Genomic DNA, 20,802 nt, shown 5'->3' on the forward strand with positions numbered 1-20,802 from the left:
AATGTGGATGAGTTATGGTATTGGGAGACGGGGGGGTGGGGGTGTGACATTTTTTCTTTTATGCACGCCTCCCTCTTTGGGTCTGGCACATGTTTTACCCACTAGTGTCAACAAAGAAAAGAGAAGAGAGGTCTTTAGAAACACGACTTTAATTGTCAACATGGACTGATTACAAAACTGAGGAGCTAAGTACACAACAGACGGTAGTTTGCGCAGAAACGTATTGTTATAATATTCCCAGTTTGTTACAACTTAGATTTAATTGTTCTAGTGGTTTCCAATACTCTCTTTCACAAAAAAGGATTAAATCCATCACTTAGATGTACACCGCTGTTTTCTCTACAATGATAAACTTTATCACAATACACAGCCGCGGATAGAAAATTATAACTCTCGTTAAACAACTTGAAACAAAAGTAACACAAAAATATAAAATCAAAGGGCAGTATTCCAATCAATGATTGGAATAAAAAAAAAAAAATATGGAGTGTATATGGCCTCATTCTGGCTCCAGTTAGAGTGCAATGAAGAAGAGGGAGTGGGAGGAGGAAGAGAAAAAGAGGGAAAGAAGGCAGGGAAATGGACATGGAATGGAGAATGGGAATGGAGATGTGCAAGGCGGGTACATTATAGAAATGAGAGAAAGATTTGTTTGAAGTATGACCCAGCTCCTAGGGGAGAGAAATAATTAATTAAATTCATTAAAGCTTTATCTGATACTGTCCCATTACAGGAAAAAAGGCAGCATTGGTTATTTGTTCAAAATACTAACTCTAATTTGATAGCTTTCATTTCCAAGCCTAGTCAAGGTATTTAAAGCTGCAATCTAACCAGAAAACTTCAGCATCAACACAGGGCAGCCTGTGTGACCTACAGTCCCTACCTTATTTTGTTTGCTTAGTTTGCTGTCGAGCTTTATATAACTTGTATGAAATGCTAATGAGTTTTATTTCATGGCACAGCTAAGCAAAACCTTCATTTAGTGCTGAAATGTGATGGCGTTAATTTAGAGGACACTTTTCTGGGTCGTATGCAACGGTTTGACTTTGCTGATTTACCTCTAAGCATATAAAAGAAAACCAGTGGTATTACACAAATTCCATTTATATTGAATGATTCCACCACAAGGGTGACCTTCTTCCTTGACATGTTTGGGTTAGAGGGGCAACAACACCACACTGGGCAGGTCAGAGTTACCTACAGAGAGATAAAAGGAAGACACACAAAGTTAATATCATAAAAATCCATTGATACTGAGAAGGAGGAGAGTAGAGGGAAAGTGTCCAGTTCCATATGTGAGGTCCCACAGCAGCCTGATCCAAGAACAACAAAAGTAAAGGTTTAGCTTCCCCTGAGCCAACTCTAACTATTAAACATTTCAAAAGGAAAAGTAAAACATAGTAGAGAGGATTTTTGCTTCTCAAACAGAAACTAAGAACAGGTTCCACAGAAAAACTTGACAGCTGGAGATCTCCCCCTTTCTACATTTAGAAACAAGAAACTGCGAGTAGGTCTAAAGAGATGTCCTGATTGAAGGTTAGAAAAAGGACATGATCCTCAAAACCTAAACTCTCATGGTAGGTTTTTTTTTTGTTTGTTTGTTTTTGGTCTTAGTTGCTGCTGGTCAAGTGAGACACACATTGGTTTCCTATGGTTGTATACTGCCCCTTTTATGAAGAGGTTGTTCAAGTGGCAGGGTGACACTAAGCCATGAATGCATATAAAGTCTCACTCTACAGAGAAGTGACTTTCGTACAAAGACTGGCAATGTGACACCTTCCTGCATTGTGCAGAGATTTCAGCATGTCTATATGTTCTTTGGAACATAAAAGTTGTCAAACAATTGGTAAATAAGATTTTATGTATGTACGGTGGTTTGTTCTGCAATCTTGGTGCTGCTTGTCTTTAACTGTGTTTCAGTAAGCTTAAAATGGATGTATCTCACAGTTGATTTATTGCTCTTTTAAATGCAGTTCAATTTGAAGTTTGAAAAAACTGAATTATTTGAAAGGTAAAATTCAGATATCAAAAGTAAAGAATAAAACATTTACATAACCATAATAATCCTGAACTTACTTTCACATTTTTGTTTCAGTTTTCTTTACTGTAAATGTGAGTAAACCATTCTTCACCAGGCACTAGCCCCCTCTCTTACTAACTCAGTCAGTTGTATTCATGATTTTGTTGTATCCTCAGTCTAATAATCTGGCTGTAGATGTTTAACATTTCAAATAATTAGTCGATATTGATAATGAATGTAAATATTAAAATAAAGCAATTTGATTACTGATGTTAGACAATTTGTATGTCCATCTATCTACATCGACAGTCTTCCGAAATGGCAGTGCCCTTCCCCTGTCCAGAACTCTGTGATTCAGTCATTATTAATTTGACCATAAGTCACATGACATCCAGGAATTAAAGTTACCAGCAGGGTGTCCTATGAGGGGTGGAGCTAGTGTTTGGGAGAAGTCAAACTTTGGGGACTTACATTGTGTGGTGTTACTTGGTTTGCTAATCTTGCTATAAATAAACCGGTTCAGTGAATGTATGAACTCATGCATCCTTTGGAACACTGTGTTGTATGCGTGTTGTTACAGAGACTGTAACATCTTATAAGATAAGAACACTTTTGTTGAATCCTCCTTCAGCAAAGCACTATTGCTTCTTGTTCTCTTTTGTTTCTTTGAATAACAGCTTTAGTAAGAAAAATAAATGGAGATGTACACATGTTCCACTTAACCCCATTTCTCTTTTTCTCTTCTTGGCACTTCCCCCTTTTACAAGAGCTCTCTAGAATTAAACATGTTACATGTGGCAACCCTGACCACATTATCAAATGATTGATTTTCTGAAATACTGATGTGCAGCTATCTGCAGTGTACAGTATATACAATGGCAAGTTGTAATAAATGGGAATTCACCCAAATTACAACTCATGTTTTGTCACATTTGAAAGATCATCTGTCATTCAGTATGTCCTCTGATTGTGTTAGCATCCACCTGTTATTATGTTTATGTTTATGCATTTGGCAGATGCTTTTATCCAAAGCGACTTACAGGTAGGCAGATAGGGTAAGGGGGTCTTGCCTAAGGACCCCTGCTGGAGGTCGTACCTTTCATGCAGGAGATTTGAACCCAGGAAACGAAAGATGGAAATCATACCACTACACTATCCAGCCAGGGGTTACATGCTGCCATTCCGACATTGGCCTCCAATTGTCGGAATAGCGACACTTAATTTTTTTATCATACGTACCGCCATTCCGACACTTTTTTCCTCCTATGATCGGAATGGCGGTATGTTTTTTTTTTTTTTTTAACATACCGCCATTCCGACAGTTTCTTTTAATAGCCTATGTTTTACCCAAAACATTTTGCACTAATGATATGCCGGCGCAAATACGCCCTAAAGTTTGGCGCACAAACTCTGCACATACAGAGGCCACAGCCTCGCAAACAAACTTTAATAATCTATTATCAAAATCCCCTGAAATTTCAAATATAAAAATACAGATATAAATGTAACTCTGGCGAGACTGAAAGTGATTAAGCAGAAATACAGTGTCAGTGAGCTGTCACAGCAGCCAGCTGGAGCGGAGCTCTCCACAGAGCCCATGCGTCTTTTGCACGCTGTCATCATATGCAAAAGTAATAATTGCAATCACAGATATCATGGCTACTGCACAGGACACAGTTGCGAGCACTCTGCCTTGCCTTGCCAATAGGAGAGGAGAGAAATGACAGCATAGAACGTATAAGACACAACAAAATGCAGTAAAAACGTTTATTCATGTTATTCACGTGATTTATGAGTAATCGCTCCAATTATGGGAAGCGCGGATGGGCTTTGCGGATTTGGCACAAACACACAGCCGTTGCGCAAGGCTTTATACAGCCTGTTGATATCTTAAGGACCTAACTGGTCACACCTGGGACTAAATGTCATGTAGAGATTGTTTTTACATGACATTACAGCTGAACATATAGCTTTCATCCGCAAACCAACGTAGGAGAGCCCGAAGACGCATGTGCCAGACGCACATAGGCATGCGTAAAACCAATTTTGACCACTTCATGCTGTTTATTTGCTTTCTTTTGGTTAACTTTCGTTTCTTTTGGACTCTTGTGCGTGTTATGGAGCCGTTTCGGTCCATGTTTGTAAGCCTTTTTTTCCTGGATTAAATTTTCGGAAGTTGAAACATTGGAGTGTGTGATTGAAAACCACCACCGTCTGCTTCTCCTCCTCCAGTTGCCGAGACTTTGTGTTTTTAATAACGCTTATCTGTAAACATGTGTTAAACATATAAATTGCATGAACAGAAAGAAGGGACTCACCTGTTGAGTAACGCACATTTCCTTATACGGAAAGCCTTGTCGGAATGGTGGGATGTCGGAATGGCGGGATTTCGGACTGGGTGTTGCCACCCCCAGCCCGGAGCCCTGCCCTAACTTTAGTATGTTTAATTATTACATGTAATTTATCATTTTTGCAATGAAAATAGTTTAATTTTCACAGATGTTGAAATATCTGTGAGACTAATATATTCAGAAGTAAAAACAGATTTTACTTTGTTTTGGTAAATTACATGATAAAACAGCAGTATTCATGGGGTCTGGGCCTCATATGAGTCTTGTCTATCTTGAGAGCAGCTCTGATAAACATTGTGGATTTTTATACTGTTTTACCTGTTAAGTTTTGATCTAAATTATCTTATTTTATATATATATATATATATATATTAACGTTTTATAGTTTTAAGGATTGGGTCTTTTTTAATACTTTTTATTCTTGGCAACTACCTGGATTAGCCATAGATCGGCTGTTAGACAAAACAAGCCAACTAAATGGCAACACTCGTAGACTCAAGTTTGTCTTCCGGAGATGATACAAGGCTCAGGAAGGTAATAAGAAAACTGCTGTTGGAAGATATTCTGCGACTCTCCAGTGAATTACATTTACATTAGAAAGTGGCTAGGTGTTCCTAGATGCCTTAGTACTGTGGTACTGTATTGGAAAGACATACTCCAGCTCCCAGTATAGAGGAGTTTAAATATACTAAAGTCCGGTTAGCTTGGGAGTAAAGATGTGTGTGGAGTAGAGCAGGTCCCAAGGAGAAGAGAAAGCTAGCTGTTGAGCAGGTTCGTAGACAGGAGGAAATGTTAAGGGGTACAAAATGGAGACCCGTTATGTTCGTTATGTTCAGGTACTTCAACTCTAAGGCAAATTTTGTCAGGTTGTGAAGGAAGTGTCAGATGAGGCAGTCAAGTCCAGTCAGTGGATTTGGATTAGAAGAAGCAATAGTAGCTAGGGGCTCAGCATAGGGGGCACTTAGGGTAAACAGACTCTTGGAAGAAGCAAGGAAGAAATCCAGGATATATTCAAGTGGAGGGTGTGGCCCATGTGAGCCTTTTGAAAAAAGGCAGCCAGTTTAGGTGAGTTGGCCTGTATGGCCTTGCTTTTGCTGTAATTTTTATTGATTGTAGGACTGTTTAGGTGAGTTTATCTGCTAGCACTTCTGGCACCCTCTATACTTTAATTACCCCCCCTACCCGAACCAGGGTTTGAATCCCATTCCGACTGACAGTGTATCCAAAATGTACAAGGCTTACGTGTGTTAACATCCAACCTACAACATGCTGTTCAATCGGCTACACGCTACTATTTACATTACACAACCCCTCACCCCATCTTCTTCTGTTCCACCTTACTCACTAGTTCTGCCTTGTGGTTAAATTTTGCAGTGCCTTTAATTCTACGTCCTTACCCCCTTTGAACCACTGCTCAGACCAGAAGCACTATTGCAATTGTATAATGAGCATTGTCTTTCCATTCTAGATCAAATTGCTCCAGTTAAAACCAGGATATAAATTAATCAAATGCTAATTTATCGGAAAGCTGTTAAATATGCAAGATCAACTTACTTCTAATAACTGATATCCAATAACTAATCATAACCCATAGAATACTGTTTAATGTATTTAAATCTGTTATCAACAGATCCCCTTCTTCCTTTCAAGAATCTGATGCTGAACTACCTGAAAAATTCCTGGCTCATTAATGCAGAAAATGTCAGAACTCATATCCAGCCTGATTCTCAAAGAATTTTAGAGTGTACAGTGTCCTGTATGATATCCTCCTCCTACAGTCTGGATATTGTTCTCATGCTGCTTAAAGAAGGACTCCCCTCAGAAAGCCCTGTTTTCTTAAAGATTTTTGATGCTTCTGTTGCCTCTGGATCTTTTCCAGACAGTTTTAAGCATGCAGTTCTTGCACTGCAAAAAAAAAAAAAAAAAATTCTTGGACCCCACAGCTCTAATGAACTACAGACCCATCTCTAAGTTTTCCTTGATATCTTAGGCTTTGGACAAAGTAATCTCTCCATTTTTAACATCTTTCAGTGTGGTTTTAGAGCACTCCATAGTACTGAGACAGCCCTTGTTAAGGTGACAAATTACCTACTGATGAGTGCAGATTGAGTGCAGAGTGTTTAATTCTGGTTCTCTTAGATTTAAGGGCTGCCTTTGATAACGTTAACCACAACACCTCCTCCATCGCCTGGAGTCTTGGGTTGGAACTCTCTAACAGAACTTTTTCTGTCACTCTGAATAATTATACCTCCTCAGTGACTCAGCTCAGTTATGGTGTACCACAGGGTTCAGTCCTTGGTCCCCCTTTTTCTCCACTATCAGAGGTCATTCTGTTTGGTCCCCCAAATTAAAAAAAAAATATAGCTGCAAGCAGCGAGTGGTGGTGGGGGGTCTAGCAGCATAGCAGGCAAGCCTATGACTGCTCAGAAAGGCATCATGCGTCCATACATCAAGTTTGGCATCGATACATCAATGCCTCGCAGAAATATGGCCTCACTTCCTATTTGAAGTGTTGGCGCCGAGTTTGATTGGCTGCTACGGGCAAATGGAAGCAAAATTAAAAAATCCATATAACTTTTGTGAGGCTTGGTCTGAAGATTCTATGTGTCAAGTCCTGTGGAAATCAGACAATCTGCGTGACCTGAAATGCTTTTTGAAGGTTTTTGATAAATTATTTCAAATTCAAAATGGCAGAAAATCTAATTCGGCGGAAATTGACGTCATAGGGTGACATTGGACTTGTGTTGATCCAAGGATTCCAACGGTACACCATTTGTGAAATTTGGACCAACCAAAATTATACAGCTGAATGCACTTCAAACTTTGACTTCTGGTGGCGCTAGAGGTCAGTGTTCGGGCATGAAAATTCTTGACGTTGACCATGGCACTGTCCTGAATGCATGTGCCAAGTTTCAAAACTTTTTTACCATATCATTCTAGGGGCTGCCATAAACTTCAATTGCAGAAGAAAGTAGATCAATAATAATAGGAAAAGCTACTCGGCCCCCAAATTATGCCATGGGTTAAATACAACACAAATCAATGAATGAAGGGTGCTGTCTGTCATTAGGGTGAAGCTACAAATTTTTATTTTTTAGCAGCGTATAGATGTAAGATCACTGAATTTTTCCTCACTTGGTGTCACTGAGGTCACTGTTTGTTGTTCATTTTACCAGAGAGTGAGTCCATAGTGTGACAATGAGCCTGAACCCAGGACTGTCTTATCTGGGCTGTAAACCAGCTGAGCAGCTGGTTTTAACCACAATCCATGACTCTGTGTGTGTTTGTGTGTGTGTGCTTATAGAAGCGTGTTACTTCTCTGTAAGTGTGTGTATCTTAGCACCATGTAGATTAAATGTGATTGTGTGTGTGTGTATTTCATTGTGCTGTGTGGCAAGATTGCTCTGAGACATGTCTGGGCGTATTCTCACTCAGTGCTACACTGAGGCCTGAAGCAATGAAATAAGCAGCTCAGTATTTATGTAGCTGTATCACCCACTAATGAACAAGTGCAAATATATAATCTAATTCTATGTATTAAAAAAAAGAAATGCACTATAAAACTTGTATAAAGAATGGTATAACTACTCAAAGAATCAAATTCAGACCCTCTATTTACTTAAAAAAATATATATATATAGTGATCAGTGCAGTAAAAACCAGGATGCTGCAGCGAGGAGTAACCGCTGCATTAGGACACTGCCAGGGACCCAGGTAACCACACCCACAGGCACAGATAGTCATGCAGAGAGGAGCAAAAAGGCAGAAAGACATTGCAATGGTATCCACCTGTGTTTCTACTAATTTGTCTGGAAAAGTTAAAGAAAACAATATGACAAATTACTATTTCACAGCAAACCATCAGTAAAACCTCTTGGTGGTATTACAATAATTCATGTTATTACAGGGCTCTGAATAAAAAAAATTAAAAAAAATAGCACTGTAGCACCAAGTTTCACCAATTAAACTCAACATTGTAGCCTAACTTCATCACTGAAGAGGAACTTATTTACAATGCCTTTAAGGTTCTCTGACAACTGCAATCGCCTAAGTTAATCTTTTGTACATATCTCACGTTCAGTCATCTGCAGTGAAACAATGACACGAGTGAGTCAGCAACGTGGAGAAAAACTTGTACTGAGAGTCATCCAGGTGCCAGGATCCACGTGATGCACATATCTGCAGTATGAATATCTGTTTTGTGCTAGGCTTATCTTCTGACGTCTGCAGCGAGAACAGTCCAGTGCCTCACCTTTTATAAGGGAATTGTATTTTAATTGCTCAACATCTACCTGACTGCCTGTGCTGCACTTGACTGCTTCTGAAAAACAAGTGAAACAGTCACAAATTACTTTAATTTTGAAGAAATTAATAGTTAGACAAATTGAGGCTACATTGGTAAAATTAATGCATTTATTTTAAAGTATGTTAGAGGCAGAAAAAATGGAGAAGGTGCGATTTTTAAAGAAGTTGCTCATAGATAATATTGTAGAATGTAGAATTGTTGAAGAGACTGAAACCACTCCAGAAATGACTTTCTTTGTTCATAGTCATCTTATATCATGTGAAACACTAAGCAGTAGTGGGAACAGGTTTGTGTAACTTTGCATTTGTGGAGCAGGGAAAGTTCTGCAGTTTTTCTGCCTGCATCTGGGAAAGTTAATGGCCTAAGTTCTGTGCTTGCTTGGTCCTTTAAACAGATGGTTAATTTTTCAAAAAAAGTTATTAAGAAATTTAAAATGGGCAAAGATCTTCTTTTGGCAAGAATAGCTCATATACTTTGTGTATGAAATTGAGAAAATAAAGGAACGCCATGCATTGTATGTACTGTTCTCACTAACCCAACTCTTGTAGGTAAAACTAGCATCCTGATCGCAAACTGTAGACATGAAACGCTCCTAAAACGCAACATGACACATCAACTATGCCGAGACAAATGTACCCACGCAGGAATTTACTTATCAGTGTGCACAAGACAGACAGTAAAAATACACACAGTTCCTGCACCATAAAGGAAGTTGTCATTACTTTAAAATGTGAAGTCTATTTACAGAATATATATACATACACACATGCACAAATGCATACATGCGTATGTGAATTTAGCTATAGAAGCTAAATCTGAAATGGATGTCCTCACTTATTTTTCTGTGATACAGTTTTGCATTCTAATAGCGAATGTAATAAGTTAGGCTTTTTGATTCAACAAATCCAATGAATCTTCTTCTCTCCTCCACTTTTAGTTCAGCTTTTACTTAAATTCATGCTTGCTGCACTGGTCATTGCATGACTGAAGTGTGACTTTGACACAAAGCCATAACCGGTTAAACCAGTGCTTTAGTTTAAGTCTTCATGTTAAACAGTAGGCGTCACAGCAGAGAAAATTACACCACTGCACTGTAGCAATACCTCTAAAAGGCAGACAGTAGATGTAAATATAGGCAGTAGATGTGCACGCACAAACAAAGTTTCAACTTGTTGTAACATTTGTAATGGTCACATTTATGAGTTGTAGAGACGGACCTGCTTGCACACACACTTCCCTGCATCTCTTCCTGTTTTTTTTTTCAAATGCACTACACAAGCAGCGCACGACAGGTTACAAATATCAGGAAGTGCAAGACTGGCTTTAACAACACCAAAGAGCTAAGGCTAGACATTCATAGACCATGTACAGTCATCTAGTTTCAAAGGCAGACCATATATTTTTATCTTTGTCTGTGCTGTTAAGAATATAAGGTTAAAATCTTTGAGTCTCAAAATGATTAGTAGCAGATAAGATACCGTCACTGGTTTAATTCAATTCTGAAGACTAGTCTTCTTTGGCAAGTTAAGGGAGCATCTTTGATTTTTGTAAATGTATATCACAACTAATTCTACATTTGTGCACTTGTCAAGTATACATTCTAAAGTATGAAATTAGTTATTTCTTTGTTTTATGATTTTAGTTTTCAAATAGAACAAATACAAACTGATACAAACTCCATAAAAAAACAGACACTAGATTTTAAAGTACCAGATGGCCTCAACCAGGAGTATACCACACATACTACCAAATTTTAACGCACCAAACTACAATTAACTTTTTTGAACCTCAGCATGCATTTCTAATCCATTCTCACAGCAAAACATAAGTAACTAAAAGCCATTTTTGTACTCAGTTCCTGTTTACCTGTACTTTTCCTCACTGTTCCTCACTTCATTTTACATTACAAAAGTTAACAAGGTCAAGAAGGGTTAAGGTTAGATCACGGTTTGCATTAAAACAGATACTGTATTGTATCGCAACAAACTATCCTTTTCCTGGACTACTGACTGCTGAGTCCCATTTCCCCTGGCTCAACACATAAATTGCACATTCTGCTGAAATAAATTACTTTGAAAGTCTTGCTGGGTGGCACAAAACAGATTTCATGTTCCTCAGAAAGAATACAAAGTTCTGTTTTGTTACTATTTAACGTGTTGCCACAAGACTGGGCTTTCACTTCACTACGTTGTACTGCGCCCTTGTTATGCTATAAGAAAGCTTCAGATTCAATTATTATAATATATAGTAGAATACCAATCCCTCTTTTTGTTGCTGAACTAGTTGCCCACAATCAGAACTCAAGACACATCAGTGACCTTAGTCCTTCAAAGCTCAAACACCTCCCACCTGCTTACTGATTTGAACTTTCAGCAGCCTTCTAAGTGGCCACCAATACTTTGAAGAGGTTAAAACAGACGGGTGCAAATAAACAGTAAACAGTATGGGGAATATTGACTCAACACAGGTCACGTGAGCAGATTAATGGAAAATGGTCTCAAGTGTGTTTTGAATACAAAAAAATTTACACAAAACCTAGTTTCTCAATATTCTCTATTTTATATTGCAGTTAAAATGTTTGACTGCAGGCATTTCACGGGGAGAAAACAAGCTAATTTAACAAAATAACTTATAACTTAAAAAAAATATTTGATTGGTTTAGCTACGTACTCAACATTTTTCTAAGTGCATGCAAATTGTTTTCTATATGCTTCTACACAAACAAAAATGTAAAGTTTTTGTATTCAGATCCCTGTCTTTTAATATATTTCACCCACCAATAAAGTTGTTTTTGCTTCAGCTGTTAAGCTAAGCGACTACTGGTTACTACTGCTGTAAGCTTCATACTGAATGTAACCCTCCATTTAAAGGTGAATAAGTCATTCCCAAAATATCAAACAATTACTTTAATTCCTTGCTTAATACCCTCCTTGGTTGAGGGATTTAAGCTTTTTTTCTTTCTTTACCTCTTCAGGGTAAAAAGGCAACAAAAACAAGATTTACAGGATTCTGAGTAGACTGAGGGGCTGACAGTTTTTAAGCATTATTATTATTCAATTTGTTTAGGAAAGAATTGAATCAAGATATAGAGCCATTTGATGCACTGTTAGATACTGATTGAAACTTGTAAGATTTCAGTTTTACTTGTATATCCCAGTATTGATCTTGGCACAAATACTATTTAAACTGAAACAAATATGGGATGTCCTTTAGACTATGCAGTCTGTTTATTTATTTGCTGTTGCGAGTTGTTGCAGTTGTGGTGTCTTGCTATCTGCATTAATTATCACCTATGTATGAGACTGAGAAGTTGATAATTCTGAGCATCTGTGGGAACTAAAACTCCCCTCCATCTATCAGATTATAAATTAGGAGGAATAAGAAAGAGAAAGCAGCACAACCCTAACTAATGGGAACAATAACTATCATGCACATCAAGTAAATCTTTGCAACCTGTATATTTGAAATTGTGTCAGCAAAACAAGGAACAAAAAGAAGCTTTGGCTGAACAAAGTGAACCAAACTTACAAGATGTGAGTGCTGTTTACAGAAAAGTGAGCTGTAGCTCAAACATACAAACGCCACAGACAACTTCCTCAGTTTGAGAGGTTTTATTGTTGTATTGTCATTGTTTCTTACAGCCAGGATTCACTTCTGCTGAAGTCCAAAACAAGACACATGCTGAGCTTTATAGGCACCAAAATACATCTGCCCTCCTCTGTCGCTCCCTCCCCAACTTAATGTCTTGCTCTCTTTCACACGCACTCTTTCCTGTTCAGTTCTGTCCCTTTCTTCCTAGTTCACAGGCTGTTTCAAAACAAGTCGACACTGTAACTGCTCTGTACGTTAACACGCAGCTGAGCTGCCCATCTTTACCTGCCCTCTCCCTTGTGCTCATCATGCTGTAGCATGTTGCTTGAGAAATTAAATTTTGCATTCAATTCCAAAAGAATGGCAAGTTTTTATTGTCAGCTAGTTTTAATTTATTTTATAATTTTATACAATATTTTTTTTAAAACAAAAAGGTCCTAAATCTTGATTGTTACACACATGAACCTTCTGATAATAAGGAAATGAGGGAAAATAAATATCACATTGCTGTTTTGGGTTTTTGTAGGAAAAAAAAAACAATCCACAAAGCAGATATGACAAATTTACAAAGCACTCTTTACACAAAAATTACTGATGGGTAACAATCCAAACAAAAGTCATCAAAAATAAAAAAAATTAAACATCCACAACCAATTATATCTGTATATATCATACTCAGCTCACTGAAATGCTGAAGATTAATAGTCTATGGTACTAATTATCCACCTAAGTACTACTAAACCATATCAGGAGAAAACATTGATATTACATCATTAAAAAAAATAGATAACACAGTCGTCAATATTTGAATGGAAGAGACTGAGGAAACATCCAAATTATAACAGAAATAACTGAACCTGTTCTCCATAAAACATGACTACCGAACAAAGCTGAAGCTCATGTTTGATCTTTGACTTTATAAAACAGTTTGTGGGTGCCTGTAAGGATAGACAATGTAAAAATGATTAAATTTCAAATCTAATGAAGTAAATTCAAAGGCTGGATGTGGTATAAATGCATTCCAATGATCCACTTTAAAATCAGCTCTTAAACGTATAGTTAATGTAAGTTATTTGTATAACTTAATCTAAGTACATCTGATAATTTGAAAGAAATAAAGAAAAAAACTTTCCCAGTTGAATACTTCCAATAATTATTTTCTAAAGAGGTGCTCTGCTGATGGTAAAATACTAAAGCAAGTTTGGATAAAGTGACCAAGTCAAGTAAAATACTTTAAATACATCAAGTGCCAGTGACAGGAGAATAAAATATCTTTGACTCAGTCATGTCATGCTGGTGATCTTTTTCTTTTAACAGCGGGACGAAGAAGTGACACATTGCCCAGCATTGCTACACTGTGGAGTGTACCAGTCCATACAAATGATATTTTGGTTTCTGAACAAGATTCAAATAACTGTAAAATGTGAGCTGAAAATGCTCAGTTTCATGTGGATTGAAGAAAATACAAAATCCATTCACATTTCTGTGTTAGTGTAGAAATGTGTGTGTATATATATATATAAAAAAAAAAGAATGATAAATGCCATGTTGTTACCACGTCATTTACAGGACTGACAATAGCTGGAAGGTCATGAAACTCATGCAACCCCTGAATTACGGCTTTAAGACACTGTAGTGTTTCTAAGCATTCACCGCCAGAAGTAAAGTGATCAGTTATAAAACCTTTTTACTTGGCGCCAAATAAAACAAATTAATTTTCAAGAATGACTCATAACAGGCTATTAAATGATCTGAAAAGACTTGCTTTCATTAAGTAGGGGATATTTAAAAAAAAAATCTTTAATGTAGATGTTTTGGATTTTATGTGTAAATACAGTGTTAACTTTTCATATCTACTTATTCCAAATTTATCACAGCTGGACTTGGTTCTGTTAGCTTCACTTAGTGAGCAGTTACTGAAAGGAGTCCAAACAGGAAATTGAAATATCCTACTGCCAAAACACACAAGCAGTCATATTGTTGCTGCCACATGGTACTATAATTTTAGTCGGAGCAGAACAGCCCGACAATGTCTCCGTGTGTCGCCACCAACTGTGCACAGAAAATATTGATTTACTCTATATTCTAAATATGTTTTTTATGAAAGAAGGCAAATCAGTTGATTGGAGTTTAATGCCAAAATTGTATCATTTTATAAAATAAATTAGATTATTTTGATCATTGGTACAAGAGAGATGTTTAATCAACAACATACACAGAAGAAGAACAAATTAAATCAGTGGTCAGTGACGTTCCCTGCCAACTGAACAAATCTGCAGCAATGTCACTAGTTTAATTTTGGGTATAATGGTAAATTAGAAATTTCAAATTGCCTAATTCTTCTCCGATTTTATTCAGTAGTGGAGAGTAGCCAGTACAGTTCCTCAATTACTGATTTTACTCTAATACAACTTTCAGGTGCTTGTACTTATAATATTTTATTTGTTCTTCAACTATATTTATTTGATATTTTTAACTATATTTAACATTAATGATAGTACTTAACTCGATTCCTGTTCTTTCATTTTCACAGTGGTTTCTCTGTAAGAATTTTTCTCTCAACTGTCGTATGACCTTATAAGTAAGACCTGAGTTGCTCCAACTTGGACAAAAGGTTAAGATAAAGAAATTTAAAAAAATTTTACTCTAAGAATATTCACTGAATAACTCCAGAGTGTAAGTACTGTTTTACCTATAATTACTGAGTCCATCACAAGCTGGAATTTAAACAGCATGAGCATGTCTTAATGTCAAGATGGTTTTAGAATAAATTGAAAAAAATCAACCATCAAGCCAAAAAACCTCAGCACCAGCTAAATCAACGGCAACAACAACCTCCTGCAGGTGTTTTATAGCCATCTGGTGCAACGCGTCAATAAAAAATCTTACTTACTGCCCCCTCAAACCTCTCAACTTCGTTCTTCCTTCCCACATTTGAGCTGATTATTCCCAGAGGCAACTCCACAGCACAATTTAGTTTACTAACAACCAGCAGCTGCGAACCACGACATACAGCACCCCCTCTTCTGTTGCTGCCTGTGGTCACCAGCCTCTGCATCTCATGATGATGATGTCATCGCCCAAACTGACTCAGCAACATGTCAACTGGAAGGGAACCGGAGAAAACATTTTTAGGATACAGGAAGCAACATTGAGGGCATAGAGAACAAACAAGAACTTTAAAAATCCAAAACTGAGACACAGTACGTGAAGTTCTCAGGTTTTATATCCCATCATAAAGTGACTTACAGGCCTATTGTTGACAACACAGGACAGGAAAGGCATGCAAAGCAATGCATACACTGTATTGCTTACAAGCAAATGTGCTTTTGGCAAACCTTCCATAAAGTAAACTGTCTTGAAACATTATATAATAAATCATACAGTGTAGTAGTTACTGACAGGGTAATACGCAAAAACCTCAGAGTCACTACTACCACTAATCAACTCTTCTGCTGCTTTACTAATTCCCCTTAGGAATTTTCTATAAATTATTAAATTTCTCAGTGAAAGATTTGCAGTAATTCTCTTCTGACGGAGTAGCTGAGGGCACTTCACCGAATACAGAGTTGATAAAGTGCTGACACACTCATCTGACAGTTATTGCCCTGTACTCTCAGTAATTAGCTTAATGAACAACGGTGAGCTTTTTTGAAAGCCCTCATTTTTCCTTCTCAGTCTTTTAAGACCTGCTGTCTGAAAGGAAAGCCAGAAGATGCTGCCGACAGCGGAGTAGCTTCTTCTGACCGTAAAACATGTCGCTAAAAGTATGTTTTCCTACCAGATTGAATGATATATTTTTCTGTATTTGATTTTTCAGATGCTTGAACATCACAAAACATGAGAAGTTAAATGTTATCGATAGTAAACATTGCCCTATGGTAGATGTATGGCTCATCTTTTTTCCCCTTCAGTTCTTTCCATGGATTTATTATCCAAGTGAAATGGTGAATGAATCTGGATTATTTCAGCAGTAGTGTAAAAAGCTGAATATGCCTCTAAGACCTCTCATGCTACATGCACAGTTGTGTCCACTCTTTAATTAGAGAGAAACAGATTTCTGTGCACTTACAGTACAAAATTACTGCTTTTATAAACATAAAAATAAGTCGAGACATCAAGCAACAAGGAAAATGTAGATCTCTTTGTTGTCAATTCGTGTCCAACATCACTGCTGCTTTCTGGTTCAGGGTGTTCACGCGACACACAAACGCACACTATGAGGCTGCGTTGACATAAACAGAGGGTTGTAATTTCACCATGTCAAAATGTTTGTCACAATGTGGAGATCATTATTTTGCTCTTGTTAAAGCAGAGAAGAGTTTTGAATCTGTACACCTGCAAAGAGAAAGTTTGGTATGGCTATTTCAACAGTTTCTTCTTGTCATTAATGTTACACCAAAGATCAATTTGCATTTCTACTTTATTTCAAAGCAAATAGGAAGTTGTCAACATGACATCAACGACAACAAAAAATTGTCATAATTCATGGATAAAAAAATCATAACGTAGTTAAAAAGAATAACGAACACAGGTGCTTTATCAGAGCACCTATGTATTAAAATATGTAAACCCAAACCATGTATTTAGTAACATTGAAATCTAACTGTGCATATTAATTCAAACCCTAACAATCCTTTACCCCCCTTCTTTTTCATTTCCAAAACTTAAACATTTGTGAGAGACAGCAAAGTAGAAAGAGAAAAGACTGTGGAAAATGCTTAACAGTGGATTAAAGCATTCTCCTCCCCTCCTCATCCTTAAAAGTGAGTAAATCGACATGCAGCAACACGTGGCGCTTGTTCATATATTATGAGTATACAGTATGTGTTACCATATAATCCGTGCGTCTCTGTAGACAAAAATAAATGACTGTGCAAAAATGTTGCTATGGTGCAGTTTGGAGCCTTATTCTTTGCAGCGGACCAGTTAAGCTACTAAATGTTCTGCCACATGATCAGGTTACGCAACCATTCTTGAGCAAATTTCCTGAAACACGGTTCAAGTCCAACATCTAGTCCTTTCCATATTGAGTAAATTTAATGCTTTTAAGTTGGTAATTTGGATACAAAGACCAGGCTTCAGAGTATTTTTAAACGGCTTAATGAGCACAAACTGTATCAGCATAGATAACTCTCAAGTACTGTGAAATCATTCAGTCCCCGCACAAGAAATTGAAAAGGAAAATGTCCTTTCGTGTGAGCCCCTTCATCTACGTTTTATTGATTTTCACCAATATCAACATAGAATTTGCAAAACTTAAACATGTTGTCACAATCAGAGCAACTTAAAATGTGACCTAGGTCAGTTAAACTCACTGAAGCCTGTGCTTAAATAAACATGATTTACAACGGCAGCTTCACTTTAAAGACTAATAATTAGAGTAATTTTGGCTTAACCATGCTTTGTTGGGTCAAATGAACCCATCTGACCAGTCTTAACAGATTAAAGAAAAGTCATTTTTGAGGCTTTGCCTTGCAGCTAGGAAAGAAAAGTGCCTCACAGTTTTGGCTCCACAACAGACAAGGACCTCTTCCCCAGAGCTTTGTGCATCACTAAAAAAGATTAAAGACATTTTGCAGACATTTACACTCAAGGCCCTTCACAGATGATATTCTGGAAAGTTTTAAAAGAATATGAGTGAGATGTTTTAACTGAAGCTATAACAACAAATGTTTTCTATCTGCACTTTTCTGGTAACACAATATCCCTCATGCGTCGACAATCTGTAAGTCTTTACAAAACCTCTAAAGACGTGACATAAATAAGCACTGTTGGCCGCACGCATGTTCTTCTACTTTCCTGCAAAGCCTACATGAATCAAATGCATATTACATCAGTTTGTGGTTACTTTCATCATAACAATTTAGTAATTATGATTCACAATTAATTTTAATGCGTGTGTAGGGTAAAGGTTAACTTGTTTTACATTAAACAAACAAAAAAAAGATAGATGCAGCTTAATTACCAATTGCCAGTCAAAAAAAAAAAAATCCACAAGAAATGTAAACATTTCTATATTCTTGTCTTGATTCCAGTGCAATAATTTTAATTTGTTGCCTCTGCTGTTTGTGGTATGTTGAGTATTACCAAGGAATATAATGGTGAATTAAAAGCTGTTCGTCTCGACTGGGATCTTTGCAGTCCTCTAAAGAATCAGTTGACCACTTACATTAACATCTGGCCAGAAATCCTCACAATGCATCTCACCACTACACCAGGAACATTATAGCATATAAAAACATCCATGCTTAGTTGAACTTTAGAGGGATTTGTCAGTAAATCAAGGTGACAAATGAACATTCTGGTTCTTCACAGTCATGACTCACAGTTAACATAGTGGGAGGCACACTTTTTGCTGCTTTATTGTGATCTCCAATAAGCCATTTCCTGTTACCGCCTCAATTTATAACATTGGGAAAACATTTGACCAGGGGATACCAGTGTGATTTAACTATCCATCAAAAATAAACTTAATTTGAAAATAGTCACTTTCTGTACAAATTTCACTTGTAGAGTTGACCTGTTATTGTTCCTCTAAGTTTGTTATGACTAGCTAAAATTTAACACTGATCCAAAATGTTAAAATGCCACATTTTTGATGCCATTTTACATACCATACATGGGAGATGATGAATAGCTTATCACATCTATAGTTTGTCCTAAAATTTTAATTTTTACAAAAAAATCCATCATACCAGACACAAAATATTCACTGCAAATTCATGTTTCTGAGACTTCCAGCATTTGGCCCTCTTCTAATTTTTGGAATTTTACAAAGAGAATAACCAAAACCTCTCTAAATCTGTCAGTCAATCGCATAACAGCTCCTCACCATTTCAGACATGACAGCCATTGAGCTCAGTGTCTTTTTGTCCCTCAGTGCCTAAAAGTGGGCATTACCCAGGTAAAATCATCTGTTTGTTATTATGTGCATTCCCTCTATGCTAAGACTCTTGAAGATGAGTTGCTCTGTAGAGGGACATTATTTAAAAAAAAAAAAAAAGCTAAAAAATAATCAACCAAGATGTTGGTTATGATGTATTTACACATAATTAGACTATAATCTGCAGTGGGCACACATTTCCAAAACCACAAACACGCATGCTGTGTGCGCCATCATTATTGAGACAAATGTCTCCAGTTATTCCCCAACTCCCAGGCTCTTCTAAAAAATAAAATTAAAAAAATCTTTAGTCATCCTAAAGTACTACAGGTGGACAATGTGATTGAAGACATAGTAAGTAGTGCGACAAGATTAATTAGAGTCTTCCATTTATAACCCAACCTTTCTCCTCATATTGTAACCATTGCACCAACCACAGGCCAGAGAGATATTCCCCAGCTCTGGTAATGCTGTTAATCAGTCTGTTAAGAGCTGAGAAGGTTAATTAGATGTCTGCCCTTTTTAAGTGGAGTATCACTTTGTTTCAGACTCAATTTTTTCTGTGTGAAGATGTTTCAGTTCCATTACAAGTAGATTTTTTTTTTCTATGCTATTGTCAACAACAGTGTCTGCATCGGCCTGAGTTCTCATGACATTAAAGGTCTCTAAAAGGGGAGATAAAACAGGGGTGCCCATTTATTCCAGAGATATTTTTCTCTCGGGACAAAGACAAACTATGATTAATTTATTGAAGGGACAAGACTAATTTAACCAGTCTAATAGATGACCTGGTGCTTTGTCTTTCCGGTTTGATAAAGTGGATCTGCTTTTAGCGGCTCGATTATTTAAAAAGAAGGCAACGACATGGTTTAAAAGCTTGAGACTGATTATGTTTAGATGCATAGCAGTGACTGCATCTTATCTGGGCATGGACGCATATAAAATAATACAGACTTCAGGCTACTCACTTCACGCTTTGCTATAGCACCTTTGGTGATAGCAGCGGCCTCACGTTCTACTCGGTTAAGGCTCAGACTCTTGCTGGGCTGAGTTTTCTTACTATGTGTTCTCCTTGGGTTGTCTTGTAGAAATAAAGCTTTTTCTCAGCCTGACAATCCAAGCACTACAAAGGACTGCTTCATATTTTCTTTATCCTTTCCTCTGTTCTGGATATTCCTCCCATGCCACGTCACAGCATCTTTTCCAACACAATCTCATGACAGATTGTAAAATTAGTATTTTCGTCCACTCCACAATTTCACATTTAAAATGGCTAAAGAGATTATTACTAACTAAACTACAACATACTTTGTCGTGAGCTACACAGGTTAATACACACTGGTCACGGGTTCCCATCACAAAACATGACGTGACACTGCCCTACACAATATTGCCAAGCAAAGATGAGTATATTTTTTCTCAGATACACGTGATCAACATGAGACTTTACATTGACAGGTGTGCAAGAGCATGTCAAACTCTATTGTGTTCAACAGGTTTGAGTCCAAACATAGAGCTACGGAAATGTGAAAGGGTCTTAAAAAGTTTCCGTCAGCACTGTACACGCTTGTCTTTTTGTAAACTTAGACTAAAAATATAGATGTCCAGCTCACACAAGAATGTGTTGCCTGATTGAATGTTGTTTGGA

General features: G+C 37.2%; 1 protein-coding gene and 1 long non-coding RNA gene across 2 annotated transcripts in view; one reads left to right on the forward strand and one right to left on the reverse strand.

The window, feature by feature from the left end:
* Window positions 1-20,802, forward strand: part of pank1a (pantothenate kinase 1a) — a 225,008-nt gene that overhangs the window by 129,592 nt on the left and 74,614 nt on the right. The gene's annotated exons all lie outside the window — the stretch shown is intronic.
* The window catches only part of LOC140312824 (uncharacterized), an 80,271-nt gene continuing 71,742 nt past the window's right edge, over window positions 12,274-20,802 (reverse strand). Inside the window, exon 5 of the long non-coding RNA XR_011917006.1 lies at window positions 12,274-15,373. This is a non-coding gene — a long non-coding RNA (uncharacterized lncRNA). The remainder of the gene's footprint in view (window positions 15,374-20,802) is intronic.

The sequence above is a fragment of the Leuresthes tenuis genome, unplaced genomic scaffold, assembly GCF_036924035.1.
Source record: "Leuresthes tenuis unplaced genomic scaffold, fLeuTen1.0.hap1 SCAF_8, whole genome shotgun sequence".
In the NCBI taxonomy this organism is placed as follows: domain Eukaryota; kingdom Metazoa; phylum Chordata; class Actinopteri; order Atheriniformes; family Atherinopsidae; genus Leuresthes; species Leuresthes tenuis.